Below are 20,374 nucleotides of genomic sequence, written 5' to 3' on the forward strand. Positions count from 1 at the left end.
AAGTCACGCTTCCTCGGCATTTTGTACATATTCATTGCGAGTTTGATTATTGTGTAAATAAATTTGAGTCCACTTGTACATTTGTGTGGATTGTTTTATGTTACGCCTTTCGCGAGCCATCTTTGGCACGTAACAGTCGTGGTAAGCCAATCAGAGCCGGTGATTTCACAAGCAAACCGGAACAGCGCGTGCGGCAAACACACACACACGCAAAACAGATGCACAGGGCCGGGATGGCAGAGCATTCAGAAGAAAAATTGTCCTTTAAGAGGTGGAGACATACACACTATTTCAAGTTTGTCGAAATTAAAGGAAAGAACCTGCATGTAATGTGTAATTTATGTCCCGGGGCAAAGCTTTTGTCGACATCTGTGGTAAGCAATTCAAATCTGCTGAAGCACCTAACAAGTTAACTACCTGTCTGTTCTTCTCTATCCCACTGACTCGAATACTGCTCGGAAAATTTCAAATTCTTTGACATACAACAACTTATTTTTAAAGTAACGGAAATAGTTACTTTCCCTGGTAACTAGTTACTTTTACTATAGAGTAATTCAATTACTAACTCGTTACTTTTTGGAAGAAGTAGTGAGTAATGTAACTAATTACTTTTTTAAAGTAACGTGCCCAACGCTGGTCATCAAACTGTGTGTGTCAAAATGTGATGTGCACATATGTGGACGCCAGGTCTTTATGGGGTGATTATTAGGATTATTAGTACTTTAATTACCATAAATAGTCAATTGACGTGCCCCATAAAGGGTTAAGGCAAAGTGTGCACACTGAGCACTGGTGGGATTTGGGTAGATGTAACCCCGCCTTCTCTTCCCTCTTCCTCACTCCTCGTCTTCACCGTGCGCCTCCTCAGTGAGTCAGTACGGACGGTAACTCCGTGCGTAAAAGCTGCGTCCCCGGATGAAACGAAACGCGCGTTCTGCTTCTCGATAAAACACTCGAAGTATCCCTGGAGTTAGGTTTATAGTTTCCAAAGCGCAAACGGTCAATGATACGGAGCTGGCTGAACATTACTCGGGCTTTTATAGTTCTAAAAAGTGCTTTTGTGGCGTTGTTCCAAATGCCTTCCGCACGAGAAGATGTGCCCATTCGCGGCTACGTGAGACCAGTCGACAACATGCAAAACAAATGAAGACGAATAAAGTGGGGAGTTAATAGTCAATGCTGGATTTAACCGGAGGTAACAGAACACAGGCAGCGACGGAGAGCCGCTCCAACTTATGACGTGAAGGTAAGATTTCCAAACTTTGAATTCGAATTATTGTCTCCCGATATTTATTGGAACTATTTTGTTTCACGAGTGGAGGTAAAGTGAGTATTGGAATGGACGTCACCGATATTATCTAACTTGAAAGGTCCATTGTCAACGCTGGGTTTTGTTATCCTCCGATTCTAAATGTGCGTGAACAAGATACACTGCCTTAAGCAGGTGTGGTGTACCTTTTTCCTTCCAGGGTGACATCAGCATCACACATATCGTCGCCCCACCAAAATAACAGCCTAAATTGATGCTAGTCAACCTCTCAAATGAAATTATTCATTTATGTAGTCAGTACAGTATTCTGTGGTTAGTGAAATCATGGCCATGATACAAGGAAGATGACAATATGTATGTTATTATACATCAGGGTTTTCTGTGGTTCTTTAGTGATTTGATTTTTTTTTTTTTTTTTTTTTTTAAACAAATAGTTAGCTGTTGTATGTCATAAAAGTGCCCAGGCTAGAAATTTAAAACCCGCCTTTGCTTACATTATTGATGCTGGGTCTGCAAATATACCGTGTTTGTTAAGTTGTCATTAAAATGAGCTTTTGTACTGAGATTGCTATCATTGTGAATAAATTGCATGTGATGCTCCTAAAAATGAAGTCACAAATAAGTTTGACTTAATTTGCGTTACCTTTTTAATCATTTGTTGTTGACCTGCAGGCTTCAAGGCAGATTAATTCAATTTTCTGGACACAGAGTTTGAACAAGCAAAAACTACATTGTCAATGAGGAAAAATATTTTGATATTTGGTTAGCAGCTTTTCAGTTCAATTGATGGCCCAAAATTGGAACTGCCATAATAAAGAAACGCAAGCCCAGCTGGGTTTGACCAAGTTACTGAGTTACAGAATGTAAGCACTTTCTGTTAATGCATGCTGTAGCAACAAAATGAGGCCAATTTAATAGCACTTTACTGTACAGCGTATGGAAAACACTCAGGTGGCTTGAAGCACTGGATCTTAGACTCCTAATTTGGCCACATTTCAAAACTGTACATTATGCATGTTGGAAAGCTTACAATATCCCTTTCTGGGGCGGACGGCAATTTTTGAACAGGAGGGCATTTTTTGACACCTTAAAAGTAGGTCAAATCAGGTGAGTTCAAAATAGACATTTTTGAGACCTTTGAAAATGTGTTCCTCATTTAATTAAAAGGTTTTGTACACCCATGCTGGTACATAATAAATAACAAACACTTCAAGTAACATTTTGTAATAGAAACTTTATTTTATCTATTTCTTAAAGATGTATTTCCCTCCTACTTGTCATTTCATTGTCGTTGGGTGATATTGTATGCATATTACAGCTTCTCCAGCATCAGGATTGTGCAACGGATCTTGACAAAATCACCCTGCATGGGGTTTGCTGTGTTGGCAGCATAACCTTCAGGACCGCTGTTGTCTGGACACTTAAAAGATGAAAAATTCAATTTCAAGTTGAGTTCACGTCTTTCGCAAACAAAAATTGTTGTACCCTGTATTGACTCACCGCACCATCACTTGACACACATTGTTAGCCTTTTCACTGACATTTTTGTGCTCATCCTTGACAGGTCTGTTGTAAACTCATTGACTGCCTTGTGGTTGTATTTTATGTCATGTCTCCTAAAGCCCTCTTGACCACACTGTCCCCACATCTGTAATAGCATTCCTCAACATCTCTTATTCATCCTGGTCATTCTGCCTCAGTTCTGGCCATCACTGTATATATCTATATGGCATAATGATTCATGAAAAGCAATACAAGCAATAATTTGAATGTGAATTAAAATATCTAATTAAAGCTAGAAAAAAATTAGAAAAGCTAGAAAAAAGAAGAAGAGCAAGCTAAAAATATCTATCTAGTTTAGCCTCGAAGCCTACTTCATTTGAAGAGAAGTCACGATAAAAACGTAAAAATTAGCCTTTGCAAAGAAGATAAATAATTTAAGCATCTAATCTATCTAATACATCAATACCATCCCATAATAAGCAATACAAACTGCAACACAGGTCGAAACGATAATGGCTAGCACGCTAGTTAGTTAGGCTGCTATGTGCGGACTTCTTCTCACGCTAGCGTTCGACTGCAAACTATGTCTTTTTTCTGGCACGCTCCGAATTGTTGCACAATCAATTGTGCGCGGAATTAAAGACACGCTGATTTTAACTAGATACTTTCGCGTACTTACCTTGTTTTGATGCTAAACTCCGTGTAGCATGTGTCAACGTGTGTAAAGATACATCTGTGAATGGGCACTACCGGGATTTGTCTGGCTTTTATATCTTAAACACGGTCATTTCGCATGTAGTGCAAGACTAGAGGTGGGAATCTTTGGGCACCTAACGATTCGATTACGATTCAGAGACTCCAATTCGATTATAAATCGATTATTGACGCCCCCCGTTTTTTATTTTTTTATTTTTATTTTTTTAATGTTTTGTATATTTGTTCCAAAATTGTTCAAAAATCCTCTCAGACTAAATAACCCAAACTACTATTTTAGTATGAAGTTACCGGTTAAAAACAGTAAATAAAATACTCAAGTCCCCATTCTGTATCAGCAGCTTTAAACTACATTCAATTATTTAAATGTTGTGAATCAACCGTTAAAGTTGTTAAAATTGCGCCCGTTATTCCATAATTTCCCTCATGTCTACTTTCGACATGTGAAAGTTTTAAAACTGTTTCATCATTTAAAGATAGATTCAAGTCAAGATTTTGCCGATTTGGGGGTATTTTAGATAAAAAGTAATTAGGTTCTCTACAACAGAGCCTTCTAGAGAAATCTACTGCTTTAAGATGGTGCCTGTTTACTAGCGCGGGAAAGTCTGTCACTTCTCATTTAGTCTAGATATATGTGACATCTACCATAGCCGTATGTTGCCGTATGTTTGTAGCAACTAGCAACTGGGCGCTGTTTGTAGAGGCTGACGGCAGCAGTCAGGTATTATTGTTTTTTGTTTTTTTTTTACCTAGCGGCATTAGCTGCACATGATATTTACTCTCGGTCCATTCCTCTTTGCGTCCTGAAGACCGCGTTGACTGCGTTTTATTTCCGCTTTACCTGGTATAATTCAATAATCAGAATTTGGATGTTTGTGAATCGTTCTGGAATCTTCCACGGCCGAATCGCGAATAATCTAAGAATCGGAAATTTTGCACACCTCTACGCAAGACAAACATCGCGGACAAAACGAGTGGTTGAGATTTTTTTTTTTTCCTTTGTATTTTTTAAAAGTTTTTTTTTTAACTATTATTTTTCGTTATTTGGGTCGATTATTTATCATCTAAAATATTGTGAAAATACGACAGTAACAACAACAACAACAAAATCTAACAAAGCGATAGTTATGAGGTCGATATCCGTGACCTACTAAAGGACGCACATTTTTTCATGGGACATAATTTGTTTAAAGGTTAAAAACACGCCAGTGATTAACTTTTCAAAGTCGTTTTTCTTTTTTAAGCTAAATAACAGACATCAATTAATGATTCAAAGCTAAAAATGATAGATAATTTAAATAATAAACATTACTTACATTCTTTTTATGGCTGGGTTGAAACAAAATCAGTTGTGATGTGTCCGTAAACAGGAGTCTCAGGGGTAAAATGGACAAATTAAAAATAGTCCAGGCGCATATTGCGTGACAAAACTGCTATGGCAGCATCTAGACATATTGTTCAATCGTACAAAACAATTATTTTGGCTTAAAATACAGTAGTTTATTTGAAAGTCGGTTGCAAGGACAAAAACTCTTTTTTTCAGCCTTATGTGTTTTTTCCGCCATATAGAGAAAGGATGTTATGCATATTTGCTTCGCAGCTGGAGTATTCAAGATTGGTCCATATGGATCTTAAACATCCCTCACTCTTGATGCAGCTTTTCTACAGCACTTATCAAGCTGGACTATTCAACAGAAATAGCTCCAGTGAATCAAATCTCCTAGAGGGATTTTGACAAGTCTGAAAGACATGTCCAGCCCAGCAGCATGTGATAACTATCAGGGAATAATAACACAAAGCATTTCCTGAGTAAAATATGCCATCACTTCAAGTTGTGTTCCCCATTAGGGTGACAAGTTGGCTTTAAGGGATTAAAGGTACAGGCATACCGTATTTTTCGGACTATAAATTGCACCTGAGTATAAGTCACACCAGCCCAAAAATGCGCAATGAAGAGGAAAAAAAACATATATTTTTAGTTTCACCGGACTATAAGTCGTATTTTGGGTGGAAATTTACTTGATAAAATCCAACACATAGAACAGATATGTCATCTTGATAGGCAATTTAAAATAAAAATACAATAGAGAACAACATGCTGAATAAGTGTACAGTAGGATAACGTTACATGATGCATGAACAACGAAATGCGAATGTGGCCGGTATGTTAACGTAACATTGCTATTCAGAGTTATTCAGATAATTATAGCAAAAAGAGCATGCTAACAAGTTTGCCAAACCATCAGTGTCACTACAAAACACCAAAATAACAGGTGAAATGATATAATAATGTGTTAAGAATTTCACACATAAGTCGCACCCCCAGCCAAACTATGAAAAAAAACTATAGTCCAAAAATATACGGTACTACAATGTGTGTGTGTATTGGTGTTGGTGTGTGTGTGTGTGTGTGGGGGGGGGGGGGGGGGTGTGCGTGTGTGTTTAAGGGGTCTGAAAGTCAAATCACTTTACTCAACTGGTAAGTCAATACTGACATTTAAATTGAACAAAGCCCTCTTGGGGGAGGCTGCATGTCTTCATCAAATCGAGTATCTCACGGTCCTGATTTCATAAAACCAAAATAAACATCACTTGTGACTTGCAAACATTGGGGAGCCGCTGGGAAGTGCTGCTAACACATGGTAGTCACATTGTGATTATGTTTGAGCCAAATTAAAGTGGAAACAAGTAAACACAATTTGCATCATCGTCAATCTTGTTGCTAAGTTTCCGACATTTTTCTTTTTTCTTCAAGTAAAACTGGCCAAAGCACGGCTGTAAATTACTACAATACTAAACATATTGTTTGGCATATAGGACCGGCAAAACGGGCAAAAAATTCACAATTTTTGAAACTATTTAATTATATACGTTTGTGTTAATTTATTGGGGTCGGTGGCAGCAACAAATCATGGCATTTTCATTCTTTTCAGTGGGTAAAACTATTTGGTATACACATTTTTAGTAAGAGCAAAGTCACGGAAAAAAAAGTTTATTTTCATCATGAGGCAGCGCTGTACAATAAATACAATTCATGACATTCTAATATGTGGAACAGACAATACAATTTTATACTACACTGTGATGTAAATTACTACTCAGTACTAATTTACACTGTATTACGAGGGATGCCCCCGATCCGATCACGTGATCGGAAATTGGGCCATTCGGGCCATATTTCAGAGGCTCGGAATCGCGTGAAAAGGATGGAGTTATTAGTTGAAAAAAATATATACATCTTTATTTGTTAAGGGCTAAAAAGTAACGAAATAATGCAGAAATACAATTGCATTGCTAGAAGAAACAAAAAATATACATTTTATACTCCCAGAAAAAGCAGAAGAGGGAGACTGAAACTGAGGGAGAACTGTAAAGAGTGCAATACTGTAACATCTACTTTTAAAAATATATACTTTTTTTTTTTTTTTTTTTTTTTTTTTTTTGCCATCAGATCGGGACTCAGGAGTCAGGACTCACACTCAGGTGCAAAAATTTGTGAACGGGACATCTCTACATATTACCGTACAATAGTGCCATATTCACTATACTAGAGCAGTCATGACATTGATAAACTTACACCATATTACCATATTACGCTAAACTATTATGCTATACTATATTTAGCATGCAATCCCATAGAATTATGATTTTCAAACAGGCAATTAAAAAAAAACAAAAAAAACACTTTTTAAAAGTTTGGTAAATTATAGTTATACATAATCTAAAAAAAAAATCAATATCTTGAAGGATTGACTAGTTTAACTAATTTGACTTTTTTTTTTTTTTTTCACTGTCAGACTTATACTTGACTTTTTGATTTTGAATGCATGTAATTTATTTGCTCAGAATGTACATGTGATCATTTTTGCAAAAACATCACTCATCTTATTACTGTTAGTGATGTAATTTATTGTCCTTCACATGTACCGTATTTTTTGACTATAAGTCGCAGTTTTTTTTCATAGTTTGGCTGGGGGTGCGATTTATACTCTGGAGCGACCTATGTGTGAAATTATTAACACATTATTGTATCATTTGACATGTTATTTTGGTGTTTTAGAGTGACACTGATGGTTTTGTAAACTTGTTAGCATGTTCTTTATGCTATAGTTACCTGAATAACTCTTAATAGCTATGTTACGTTAACATACCGGCCACCTTACATTTTGTTGTTAATGCATCATGTAACATTATCATACTGTACACTTATTCAGCATGTTGTTCTCTATTGTATTTTTTATTAGGGCTGTCAAAATTATCGCGTTAACGGGCGTTAATTAATTTTTTTAATTAATCACATTAAAATATTTGACGCAATTAACGCAGATGCCCCGCTCAGACAAATTTAAACGACAGTCCAGTGAAACGCTCACTTGTTAATTGTGTTTTATGGAGTTTTGCCGCCCTCTGCTGGCGCTTGGGTGCGACTGATTTTATAGGCTTCAGCACCCATGAGCATTGTGTAAGTAATTATTGACATCAACAATGGCGGGCTACTAGTTTATTTTTTGATTGAAAATTTTACAAATTTTATTAAAACGAAAACATTAAGAGGGGTTTTAATATAAAATTTCTATAACTTGTACTAACATTTATCTTTTAAGAACTACAAGTCTTTCTATCCATGGATCGCTTTAACAGAATGTTAATAATGTTAATGCCATCTTGTTGATTTATTGTTATAATAAACAAATACAGTCCTTATGTACCGTATGTTGAATGTATATATCCATCTTGTGTCTTTCCATTCCAACAATAATTTACAGAAAAATATGGCATATTTTATACATGGTTTGAATTGCGATTAATTAATTTTTAAGCTGTAATTAACTCGATTAAAAATTGTAATCGTTTGACAGCCCTAATTTTTATTTTAAATTGCCTTTCAAGATGACCCCAAAAATGCAACTTATACTCCAATGCGACTTATATGTTGTTTTTTCCTCTTCATTGTGCATTTTTGGACTGGTGCGACTTATACTCAGGTGCGACTTATAGTCCGAAAAATACGGTACACAATGTCCTAGTAAATGGTGTTACTAATTTGCATTCATAAATGCAATCATTTTTATGCGCATTGTCATACTTTACAAGAATATCAACGTTCTATATTTTGTACAACATCACTATATCATTGTGACTGCGTACAACATCTATGTGAGCAATGTGGACTGAAAAAAAGAACAGAAAGATTTTATTTGACCCAGTATGACCCCCCCAAAAAGGCAAAGGGATGTAGACAGGAGCTTCTCTGACCTTTGCGTGTGCTTCCATCAGGATCATCAGGGCACCGATATGAAGTAGTGTCCTGCACTACTGCTAACAGGATGCTTGGACTGACCCCTAAATAGCACAGTCTCGGACTGTACATTTCCCTGAAATAGCAGTGGGTTTTGTGCATATTTCAACCATATTGGATAGGTGTCAGGTGACTGTCCAGGCGTCTACTGTACATAACTGCTGCTGGTTCTTTTTTGTCATGTCCTGTTTTTCTCAGGCTATTTGATCTTTTAGGATAGGTAAATTGTTGTATTGTATTGTAGGAATGCATATGAGTGGTCTACATTTTCTCTTTCTTCAATACTTACAATGTGAAATACATCAGCTTAGCTGGAGACCAGCAGCATTACTTAAATGAACAGCAGAAGACCAATTAGATCCGAGACAAGATAAGTGATCCATCATCATCTTGAGCCGGTTATGTCCGCTTCTGTGTCACGTATTGATCTGTGTATATGCATTGTTTGGTATATTATGCAGTATATGAAGTCTTTTGGTTCTCTCAGTGTTGTATTTGACAAAATCGTTATTATTTTTAGCAGTGGTTATAATTGCATTCACACATATTTCAGTCTGAGGACGCCCACATTGTCACATGATTAGCAGACTAGATACCTCACTGTATTCAAGTTAACAAACTCCATTGATTTTATATTTAGAGTGTGTGAAACCAATTAACAGAAAACAGAAAAAACACTCCTATACCCACGCCACAGTTCTATGGAAGATGCACGACTGATGGCTCAAAAATTCATCAGCAATGTTTAATTCAAAAGCATTTCGCTCATGATGTCAGGAATAGACAAAATGAGTGCCTATTATTTCAGGTACATATAAATGTGGTGACTATCTGAGAAACCTGTATGCATTATTACATAGCAAAAATACAATGTACAGTGAAAGCCAATTAGCCAGTAAGTTACGTTGGAAGTTAGTTGTAAGTAAGTGATTTGTTTTTATAGAATACACAAATAGTAGTAATGTGAAATGTTTATTTAAAGGTCTGTTGGGGGCGCACATGTAAACTTCACGTTCATGAGCTTTTAATCACGCTATATGGCCATTGCCTGATTAAGAACACAGTCGGAGTAGTTTTCTTAAAAGGGAACCAAGGATAGTAGTAGTAAACATTACAACAAGGATTGTGTAGTTAAACATTTGAATGAGTTATAATAATTTGACATTAAATTGCCTCTTGAAGTTTTCGTTTTTATGAAATTCGTAAAATTAATTCAACTAGTAGGTTACCATTGTTGTTGACGTCGCAGGGTGGCGATGTCATTGGGTTACGCTGCTGGGATTTCAAAGTACGACCCCAGCGACATAAACACGTCATCTGCTCAGCCCTTTAAATTTGAACCCGAGAGGAACATTAATGAACAGGACAGCACTGTTGATATTTCACAAAATGAGCAGCAAAAGCAAACTAAACAGGAAAGACGGGATGAGACGAGAGTATGACAAAACCGGTGTTATACTAAAATATGCTACACCGGCGAAATGTCCTACAAGAGGCCAATTTGACACCCATAGTACTACTGTGCGCTTTCAGCTTGTTTTGTTTAGATGCATACAGGCAGAACGTAGTAAAAATGCCTTAAGAAAAAACTTAAAAACAATAATATCAAATAAGGGGGGTTTAAATACGCTATGTGTCTAATCTGGTCAACAGATCAACAATCTACTGTCAAGCTACTACAAGAAAACAATACTTCAAAGCTATCAGAGAAAAACACATGCAAAAAGTATTTTGAGGTAATAAAAGACTCAATAAAAACACAAACAGTAAGTACTCGCAGCTTTTAACCGATGTGTGCATGTGTAGGACGTCTCGCCGCGTAGAAGGAATTGCAGAATACCGGTAGTGTTCATGTGTCAAGTTCGTCTAGTGACAGTGACAGCTGCGGACTCCGCGCTGTCGCTGCATGCAGGTACGTTCAAGACGACACTGTTTAGTAACATTACCACCACAAGGACCACATTATTTTTTTCTACATCTATAATATATGTGTTGTTTATGGATCTATTAGCTGCCATCAGTAAAAAGTCCTGAGATGAACACCAACAAATCTATTAGTGTCCACGAATGCGAAAGCAAGCAGACAACAATAACAGAGGGTTTGCATAAAAGGGTTTATTGAACACACATAAAACATGTGATCGCGAAAAGGGAGACAAAAAAGGGTCCATGACAGTAGTCAATATCTCGGCAACTCGCCTAGGATTGGTCTAAAGACACTGCTGATGAGCTGGAATTGGATGCAGGTACGATATCGGGAACTCACCCCACACCTTTGCAACAAAGCAATCTGAACAGCAGCAGAATGTGACAAAATCATCAGTCATCATACTAGCTTCGCTAATATTTAGCACTGCTATTTAGGGATGGGAATCGAAATCAGGATTCCAATTCCGAACCGGTTCCCTAGTGTATCGAGGCCTCGACATCACAATGAAAAAGCCTTAACGAGCCCTTCAACAATTCCTAAAGACGCGTATTGCGTCATCACGTGACGTCTTGTTGTCCAGACGCATCAAACTAGCATGGCGCCAGGAACCACTCGCTCCAAAGTTTGGCTACACTTCAGGAAAGAGGGTGAAAATGAAAGGTTACGATGGTTTAGCACGACCATTTCAGCCGTAAACATAACAATGACAGCACGTAGGTTCAAACGCTCGAAAGTGTATCTTCACGAGGAAAAATTTAAACAAAGCGACTTGCATTCATTGCAACGTGGCGATAACTGCATTGGGAGGGAATACGACTGTATTGTCCTCACCGAGACGCTAAGACTCAGTCCTGGCTATACAGCTAGCTAAACTCCCAAATGACGACGCAGAAGATGTATAATTTGCTGACTTTATTCAACCATCACATGAAGAGTGAAACTAAAAATAGAAATGAAACAAATCAATTTCGTCCCCAATAACAAACAGGTTCGCATCCTTGTAAATCAGCGATGATTAGCTGTTAATATAGCAATAACACAAATGGTGAGCATGTGTTGGCTAGCATTAGCACACCGTTCAAACCACTACACAACTGGATTTAAGTGTCCGATCGTGAGTGGAAACACACAACAACAACAACACAAAAGTTGATCCATACAGGCGTTGCCGGGCTCGTAGCAGTGTTTCCCTCTCTCACTAACTCGCTCACTCGCTTAGATGCTTTGTAGCTGCACTTCTTCGCGTGTAAGCGCGCTCTTCTCCACGTGAGTGCGTTCTTCTTCTCGTGAGGAAGCACAAGGGCGGTGCCACTTGAGCGTGAAAGCACACTAAAAACTAAAAGGCTTGCATTTCAATATAATGGTAAATAATACACTTTAACACATATTGCCAAAGGCAGAACAATGACCTATATGCCAATATATACCATTTTTTTTCTATTAGATTAATGTTTCAGTAAAATGTTGCACATTCTTATGTATTTGCCACTTATTTCCACAGTTAACATTGAGACCTTGGGCCTGTTTTGACCTCGTTTTGAGTTTGTAAGGTTGTGACTTCTGATTAAACAAACTCAATGCCAAGCAAAACGTTTGTTCTTCTTTTTCCCCCATTAGAATCGATAAGAGAATCGATAAAGAATTGAATCGTTAAGCAATATCGATAAGGGAATCGGAATTGTAAAAATCGTATCAATTCCCATCCCTACTGCTATTCTCCCAGTACAGCCCAACTTAACTTATTTAAGCCGCAGCGTTCTGAAAAGCTTTGAGGCGTATCATAGTATTGAAGGAGGATATTTCAAGAGGTTAAACTTGAAACCTTTAACATGTAAGCCTAAAAAAAGATTTGTTATACCTGAAGTTTTGGCACTTGAAGTGCCAGTTCAGTCACGGTTGACAGTTGCGGTGCAAAGCACACGAAAAATTGTCCCTCGGTGCCAGTAAAAGGCTTATCTGTGGCAGGTGGACCAAGGACATGCAAAGCAGCAGGCCGGGGAAACTGCCATCCAAAAAAAGGCATTAGTTTTTTTAATCTTGGTGTAGTTCAGTGCTTCTCAATTATTTTCTGTTACGCCCCCCCAAGGAAGACGTAAATGTTTTGCCCCCCCCAAACTCTCTGCTGCCACTGTAAATAGTATCATTTGTCTATAAAATTACTATTATAAATACGCATCTGCCTAACATTGGGTCCTTTTTTTTCTCTAATAAAGAAAAAAAGTAACATAGATCAACTTATAATAAAGTATAACTTTATTAACATTGTTTTGTTTGTAACAGAGAAGACTTGACGCGCATCAATTTGCCTGAATTAAAAAAAAAAAAAAGTCACATCCAAACTGTAAAAAATACACTCAAGGTACATTTTTGACCATTTGATACAGAAAAATAAAATGTAATAAAATGAGTAAATAATACATTAAAATTGATTAGAAACATTCACTCATGAGGACAATATGCTAAAAAATCTGACCGAAAATACAAAACTGAATAAATGAAAAAAAGTGTCCTTGGACAGAAGGACCGTTTTTATTTTTGCTGCTCACAGTATTTACCTCCTTTGCAATGATGTGGAGTTATTTTGCAATGAGCATGCTAACAATGCTCACTGGTTTACTGATATAACACTGACAAAGCAGGACGATTGTTGGCAATATTCGGCACGTTTTCACTGAAAAACAATCAAGCGGCTTATCAGTGAGATTGGGGTCTAATGTCTTTAAGTGGCGTCTAAATTGATTTGGCCTCTGGCTGTCCGCTATAATTATTTTTAGACACAGTAAACAGTGGTCTTTCCTTATCAGCCACTGTATTAAAAGTCAAAGCTAAAATGCAAACGGCACAAAAAAAGCGCATTCTCGGCGGCCGAGGTAGAACCGTAGGTGAGGGCGGTCGTCGTGACGATCCCAAGCCGAAAATGGCACTTCTCAGGCGGCGACGTGAGAACTGGACAAGACAGTGGGTCGCTGCGTGAGTGAGTCCGGTCGGAAAACGGCTTTCGAAAACGGCGGCGGCACACTGCTCTTCATATCTCTTTTCTGTGTGTGCTGAGTGCTCTTCCTTAGTTCAAAAATACTGCGCGCACTCTGAAAATGAAAGCGCCACTGCCACCCACTGAGTGGATATGCAAGTACACTTTATTCCAGTACGGCGAAAAAAAAGAAAGAAAAAAAGCATGTTCCGCGAGGTCACATGCGCCCCCCCGGCATCGCTCTGCACCTCCCCAGGGGGGCGCACCCCACTTTTTGAGAAGTACTGGTCTAGTTCAGCTATAGAATAAAAATAAGTAAATAAAAATCCAGGATGCGTTCAAAATTCTTTCTTTCTGGAAGATTTCAGAAGCTAATTTATGGGGTTTTGTTTGGACAAAATAACCTTTCTTTGAGAAGCCAAACAAATTACTCACTATAATTTAATTTCTTATTTTGTAAACAGGAAAGATGTCATGTGTTTTTGCCGAGCAGGTCCTCAAATTGGCGACTCAATTCAAGTCATGGGAATTGATTCCCCCTTCTCTGCCAGTCACACTAGGTTAGAACTTACAACATACACACATAAACACACTAAAAGTAAAAAGCTTAAGGCCAAATTATACCGGACTCGTGTGCGGTAGGGATCCGGCAAGCTCTGTGTTGGCTGCATGCTCCGTAGTACCTCAAAAATAGGGCAAAACATACCTGCTGTGCACAACTCTGGTCCGGTAGCTCCTAGCCATCGTGAGCTCTCGCGTGAATGCGGCAATATATGGCATTTAAAACAATGACAAACACACGGAGTCTGTACTCAACAGGAAAGTAGAGAGAGAGGTGGACTTGATTTGACTGAAATTTTTTTCCCGAAATTTTTTTTTTTTTTTGCATTTACAATCGGCTTGTGACACCCCGAACACGTCAACAACCCGTTCTCTACTATTTAATTACTGTTTTAAATAACATAAAAATAGCTTTCCATAAAAATAGCTCATAGCTTCGGCTGTGGCATGCAACTTCCTCTTTAAAGATGTCCTTATAAAAAGGATATGTCATGCCTTTGTATTAATAAAAAATAAATTAGGGCTGTCCCATACCAAACGACTATTTTTGTCCCGATTAGTCAACTGAGTATTTTTACGATTAGTCGACTAATATTTGTTTTTTGTTGTCTTTTTTTTTTTTTTTTTTTTTTTCTACTAATTTAGCAATGAAATTTTTGTTGACGCTTATTAATCAACAAAAAAAAATGTTTTGGAACACTTAAATTCTTTACTAAAGTACAAATAACGTAAATAGCAATAAAATCACAAATAATCAATAAGATCAAATGCTGATAGCATTAACCAGTGCAAAAGACTGGAATGTAAACAGATTAAGAACACTGACTCCGCCTTTCCAACACAATTCAAAGCAATTTAAAAAATATATCTAGCATTATTTTTATAGTATATTACTGTATATAATAGTATTATAATAATTATTCATTGCCAATCAGATTTTTTATAAAAGGGTGTCATTTTAAAGCTATTCTTAGTGTAGAATCTGAATTCTGAAGCATGTGGGATTAACTCCAGAAGTCCTTATTTATATGATGAACATGACGTGCTTTTATTTTGAAATGTTCACCGGAAGTACGTCGCTAAATTGCTAGCCGTAAGCTTTGCACGCCGCAAAAAAAAAGCACTTTTCATTGCATGTGGTGTCAGTAATACGTTTTTTTTTTCTTTTCATTTTTTCGTTCGCAAATGCTGTTAACCAGCGATTTTTCATGGTGAAGTGTCACCTTTTAACCACAAGTTTGCATTTTGGAGAAGACTGCCAATGTTTTATAGCAGGCTAAAGTAGGTTGTCATTTTAGCCCATTAGCCTCAATGTAGCAATGCTAATGTTTACAGTATTTAATATAGATGTGTTTCCTAATTTTGTATGTCCAAACTTAAATTTTAGGGCATGTTGATAACCAATAAACATCTGTGAAAAGAACTGGAGTCTCATGTGCCACTAACACGCACGCACAAATTTATGCACGTACACACGCACTCGGCAATAAATAGCAGCCGTGAAAATTACCACCTTCATTTTTATTTACTGTGCGATACATGGACAAAATCGCGACAGGCTTAGCAACTTCAATAAAAAATGTCATTAGTTAGATGGATTGAAGCTTGTTGCGAGCTTGTTGTCTCCTGGCGTCTTCCAAAATTACAACTGGGTGACGGCGCTTTAAGTGTATATTCACGGCCGACGTGCAGCCAAGCTTGGCATTGATGAGACAGAACACAACAGTGTACCCTCCTTTGTTTCGTTGTAATAAGTCAATGTTTTGGCCACTCTGGTGCGCTTTTTTGGTTTTGTACCGCTCTCCCCGCTTGCATACCGAGGGTCTGCGATTCTCAACTTTCCACGCATATATTTCTTTTAACCCTTTTTCATCCGTCGACGGGATGTTGTGCTCGTCGACGCATTTCTGACTAGTCGACTACAACTCTTATTAATACTCTGTGTGCACATAATGCAGGTGTAAAAAGAAAAGCGGGAAAAATCATCGAAGAGATAATGGCTGCAATTATTTCAGCAGGATCAGTGAAACAAGCACTCTCTGGAGGAAAAAAGTAACAATAAAAGATATGACAAATCATCATCAGTAGGGGGGTCGTTGTGGTTACTGACAGAGCCAGTTCTGCAAAATCAAAAAAACATGTAAATCAATTACGGTAGTGAAGTATTCACTGACAAAAATAGCAAACACTGTTCAGCAGACACAGTCATTATTCATATTCATACTTCATAACCCAAATTCACCTTTTAGAAAAGTAATCCTTGTTTCTCACGGAAACCCCCAATTAATGTCTTCCGTGTTCCACGTTATTATTCCCCGCACTTTCTTTAATAGGACTTATAACTAGTTTAATTATTTGCTGATTTTCGTTATTGGTGTCAGTTTTCACAGCAAAGCAGCAATCGCATCGTGTGCACCACAAATACAACAATAACTTTGAAATGCTGAAGAATGAGATTATTTTCTGTATCCCTGTATTTGTTCAATTTGGATATTAGAGAACATACAAGCAAATGTCTTGGTAGTTTACTTGTCGTTTTGATGCATATTATGTATTAGCAATACATTGTATTCAATGGGAACCAGTGTGATTTAGAACAAAGCCAGTCCAATAACATTGATTCCATGTGTGTCCTTGAACACATATGCATCCACCAAGTTCTCAATTATTTTGACAGTTGTAACACTTAAAAGCCAATTTATACCGGATCCGCCAAGATATAGTGGCGGAGCCAATCCCTTTCCATCCTATCATATTGTTCAAATTACACCGGCCACATATGCGCTTAGGATTGACTGCAGTACAACTCCGACGTGGCGGAGCACGCCAGATGAGAGACAGAGATGCTGTGGTCGAATATTATCATGAAAGTTGCACTGTTAAAAGTTCAGTTTGTTCATTCTATTTTTACTTTATTACTGTTGAGCTAGTATTATATGTACATGTTTTAATGTCACGAATTTAGCATTATTTTGGGCATTGAGAGCCAAAGGTTTATATAACTGTTGTCACCCATACCAGGTATGCAATAAAAAATTGTATCGGATTCACTTTAGAGCATAGGCAGAGTTTGACTTTTGGGGCAGGGGGGCACAACATGTTGATGATCCCGAAATGCAATGTCAACAATAAAATTATCTTACAGGAATATTTATAATAAGTTAAAAATGAGGGGTTTTTTTTTTTTTGTTTCCCATCATTCTTGAGGGGAATTTTAAATCCGGCTGCTTGGATTCTCTTCATGTGTGGGGTGGGTCAAATCTTCAAAATAATGTCTGATTTAAAAATGGTTTATAATCAATAAGAATTGGGTAAATAACACCTGGTGAGATGTTCCGGGCACGTCCCACTGGGAGGAGGCTGAGGGGCCGACCCAGGACACGCAGGGGAGACCGTCTCCCAGCTGGCCTGGGAAGAGCTGGATGAAATGGCGGGAAGAGGGAAGTCTGGGCTTCCCTGCTGAATCTCCTGTCCCTGCAACGTGACCTCGGATAAGCAGGAAAAGATGGATGGATGGATGGGTAAATAAGAAAGGCTAAAATAAGGAAACCTATCAGTCATCAGGAAGGTGTGCAAACAAATGCCGCAGCACACTGGAGGGGTATAGATTGTTAAATCAGCCAGGCTGATTGCAGCACTTGAAACCTGACACACGGGCAACATTTATTTCTCAGCTACCTCAAAACAGCTTGGTGAATCACTGGTTTGAATGTACGTCATGAAAAAGGTCGTATTTGAAAATAGACGCAGTCAAGTAAGATGATTAAAGTCAAGCTGCACAGCGACACAATGCACGCCTCACTTTTAAAAATTATTTTCACCCCAAAAGCCCCACCGTGTCATGTGCCAAGTACAACTTGCGTGGTACTAAACAGCATTTTCAGTTGCAGCTTTCTTGACGTTTACCATATTGCCCGAATATAAGACGGCCATGGTTATAAGACGACCCCCTCTTTTTCAAGACTCAAGTTTGAAAAAAGACTTTTTGAACACCCAGTTAATTTTTATACAGAAAATAATTACAGTACATCCGAAACAAAGGATTATAATAATATATTTGAGAGAAAAAGCATGTTATTTTGCCTCATTCAAATCTTAATATCTGAACATTTAAATATGTAAACTAAAGTGCAGTCACATTCGTAAATGAAGGGCTATTGGTTTTTGAAATGTCAATAAACCAATCTGTTGTGATAAAACAACAAAATTGCAATAACTGCATTAACCATCAAAGTGAGGTCGAACTGTGACTGTAGTCTTTGAAACAAATCTGAATAAGGAAAAACATTGCAATAAAATAATGTAAACTGGTTAAACTTGAGAGTAGCTGAGATCTGTCATGACAGAACATTACTCCTCAAGTTCAGGATTCGCTTCAATGATATCTGGTGCCATCTAGCGTTGTGAATGGGTATAATGTCTAGACCCCGAATATTAGACGACTCCCACTTTTTCAGTCTTATTTCAATGCAAAAAACACCGTCTTATATTCGGGCTAATATGGTAACTCAAGAGGCGTCAAGGCTTTTGTTTAGTGAATAAAGACAACTGATAAACTGGCTGCTTTGATGACCTTTTTGCACTTAAGAGTAATTTATGCTTTTGCCTTGCGGTGACGGAGAAGCGACGGCGTAGACCCTACGTCGTCAATGATCATTCGTTCTGTGTCAAGGGAACGCGTTGCTGTGTAATTCACCGCCAAATCACTAGAGGAGTGTTGCATTGTGTTTGTGCGGATTTGGGGGACTCTTGTTAAATTCCTTGAATTTTCTTCTGGTTAGACAACAATGGCAAAAGAGATGGGACGCTTGAATGTTAATCTTCAGCTTAATAACATTGAACAACAATTGTTGATCATACAAATGTTGAGGCACAGGGGACATAGAAGACGTTTGAGGTGATCTGTCTCGCTGTTGATGCCGCACAGAGACTGGCAGTCACATTATGAATTCTAGCCTCGGGTTAAGCCCGCAAGCTGTGGCGGCTAGCTACAAACTGGCATTGAGCAATGTGTCCAGCGTTTTATCCAAATCCTTTGCCGTGTCCTACAACCAGCCAGTGGGAAGCCATAGCAGATTTCTGGCGGCTATGGAACTTCCCAAACTGCCCTAGAAGCCTTGATGGTAAACACCTTATCATAAAAGCACGGAGGCACTCTCAATCAGTGATGTTGTATCAAGTGTGTAAACTGTCTGTTGTTGAAAATTAAACATCAAAACAACTCTTTTGACACCAAACCTGTGCTTTATTCTTCATATACTTGTAAATGATAAAGAAAATCAATTAAAAATACGACATAAAAAAAGCTGGCAGTTTTTGGCCGGCTGGGTCACCGCCTCTTGTGACCATTCATTTCCGAACACATACATGTCTCAGAGGTTCTTCAGTTTTTTTATGCATTCGCTGACCTCCAGACCCATATTTTCAGCAATCTCTTTCCACGAATTGCTTGCCATTTGGCAATCTTCATAATGCCTTGACGAAACATTGTACAGGCGGTCGTACTTGCGGACCTCTTTGATGAGCCTCTCGTCTGCTTGGTCCATTTTTGAGTGTTGCGCAAGAGTGTTTGTAAATGGCGGTGATTTCGCGCTTAACAAGAAACAACAGTCAGTCCACTCACAGTCCATTTGAGTCACGTCACCACGCGTTGACGTGGGATTTTGAGGAGGTGCACGTCCGGCTACGCCGTAGGTTCATAAATCAGGTCTGCCTTGACGGCGTAGGTCCGTCCAAAAGTTTAAATCAGCTTTTAGTTCTGATGGATTGTCAAATGTTTTTTCATCTTTCTAATAGACATTATTTTGAGTAATATAAAAAGATAAATCTGATGACACTCAACAATGGATTTCAACATTTTACATCGATATTCTTTTTTTTTTTTTTTTAATACATTGGTGATTGAATAAATGGCCTTTTATGATATCTAAAACAAGTCAGGTTTCTTTCTGTCTCATAGAGCATTAGCAATGCAAAGGTGTCCACTGCCACACATGGCTATCTTTTTACAGGCAGAAGGCCCGCCAAGTCACAAGTAGTTATTGTTTTTCTTTGTTATCATTGTTGTGGACACTAACTTCGAAGTCCTACTCCTAAGTCATTTATGAAACGATCATGAAACTTTTA

At 38.0% G+C, this 20,374-nt stretch overlaps 1 protein-coding gene across 1 annotated transcript in view; it reads left to right on the top strand.

Annotated features, from left to right (window-relative positions):
• Nucleotides 1-886: 886 nt before the first annotated feature.
• Nucleotides 887-20,374, top strand: part of drd2a (dopamine receptor D2a) — a 129,660-nt gene continuing 110,172 nt past the window's right edge. The window contains exon 1 of the mRNA XM_057839580.1: nt 887-1,246. The gene's annotated coding sequence lies outside the window, so the exon portion shown is untranslated. The remainder of the gene's footprint in view (nt 1,247-20,374) is intronic.

The sequence above is a fragment of the Corythoichthys intestinalis genome, chromosome 6 (genome assembly GCF_030265065.1).
Source record: "Corythoichthys intestinalis isolate RoL2023-P3 chromosome 6, ASM3026506v1, whole genome shotgun sequence".
Taxonomy (NCBI): Eukaryota; Metazoa; Chordata; class Actinopteri; order Syngnathiformes; family Syngnathidae; genus Corythoichthys; species Corythoichthys intestinalis.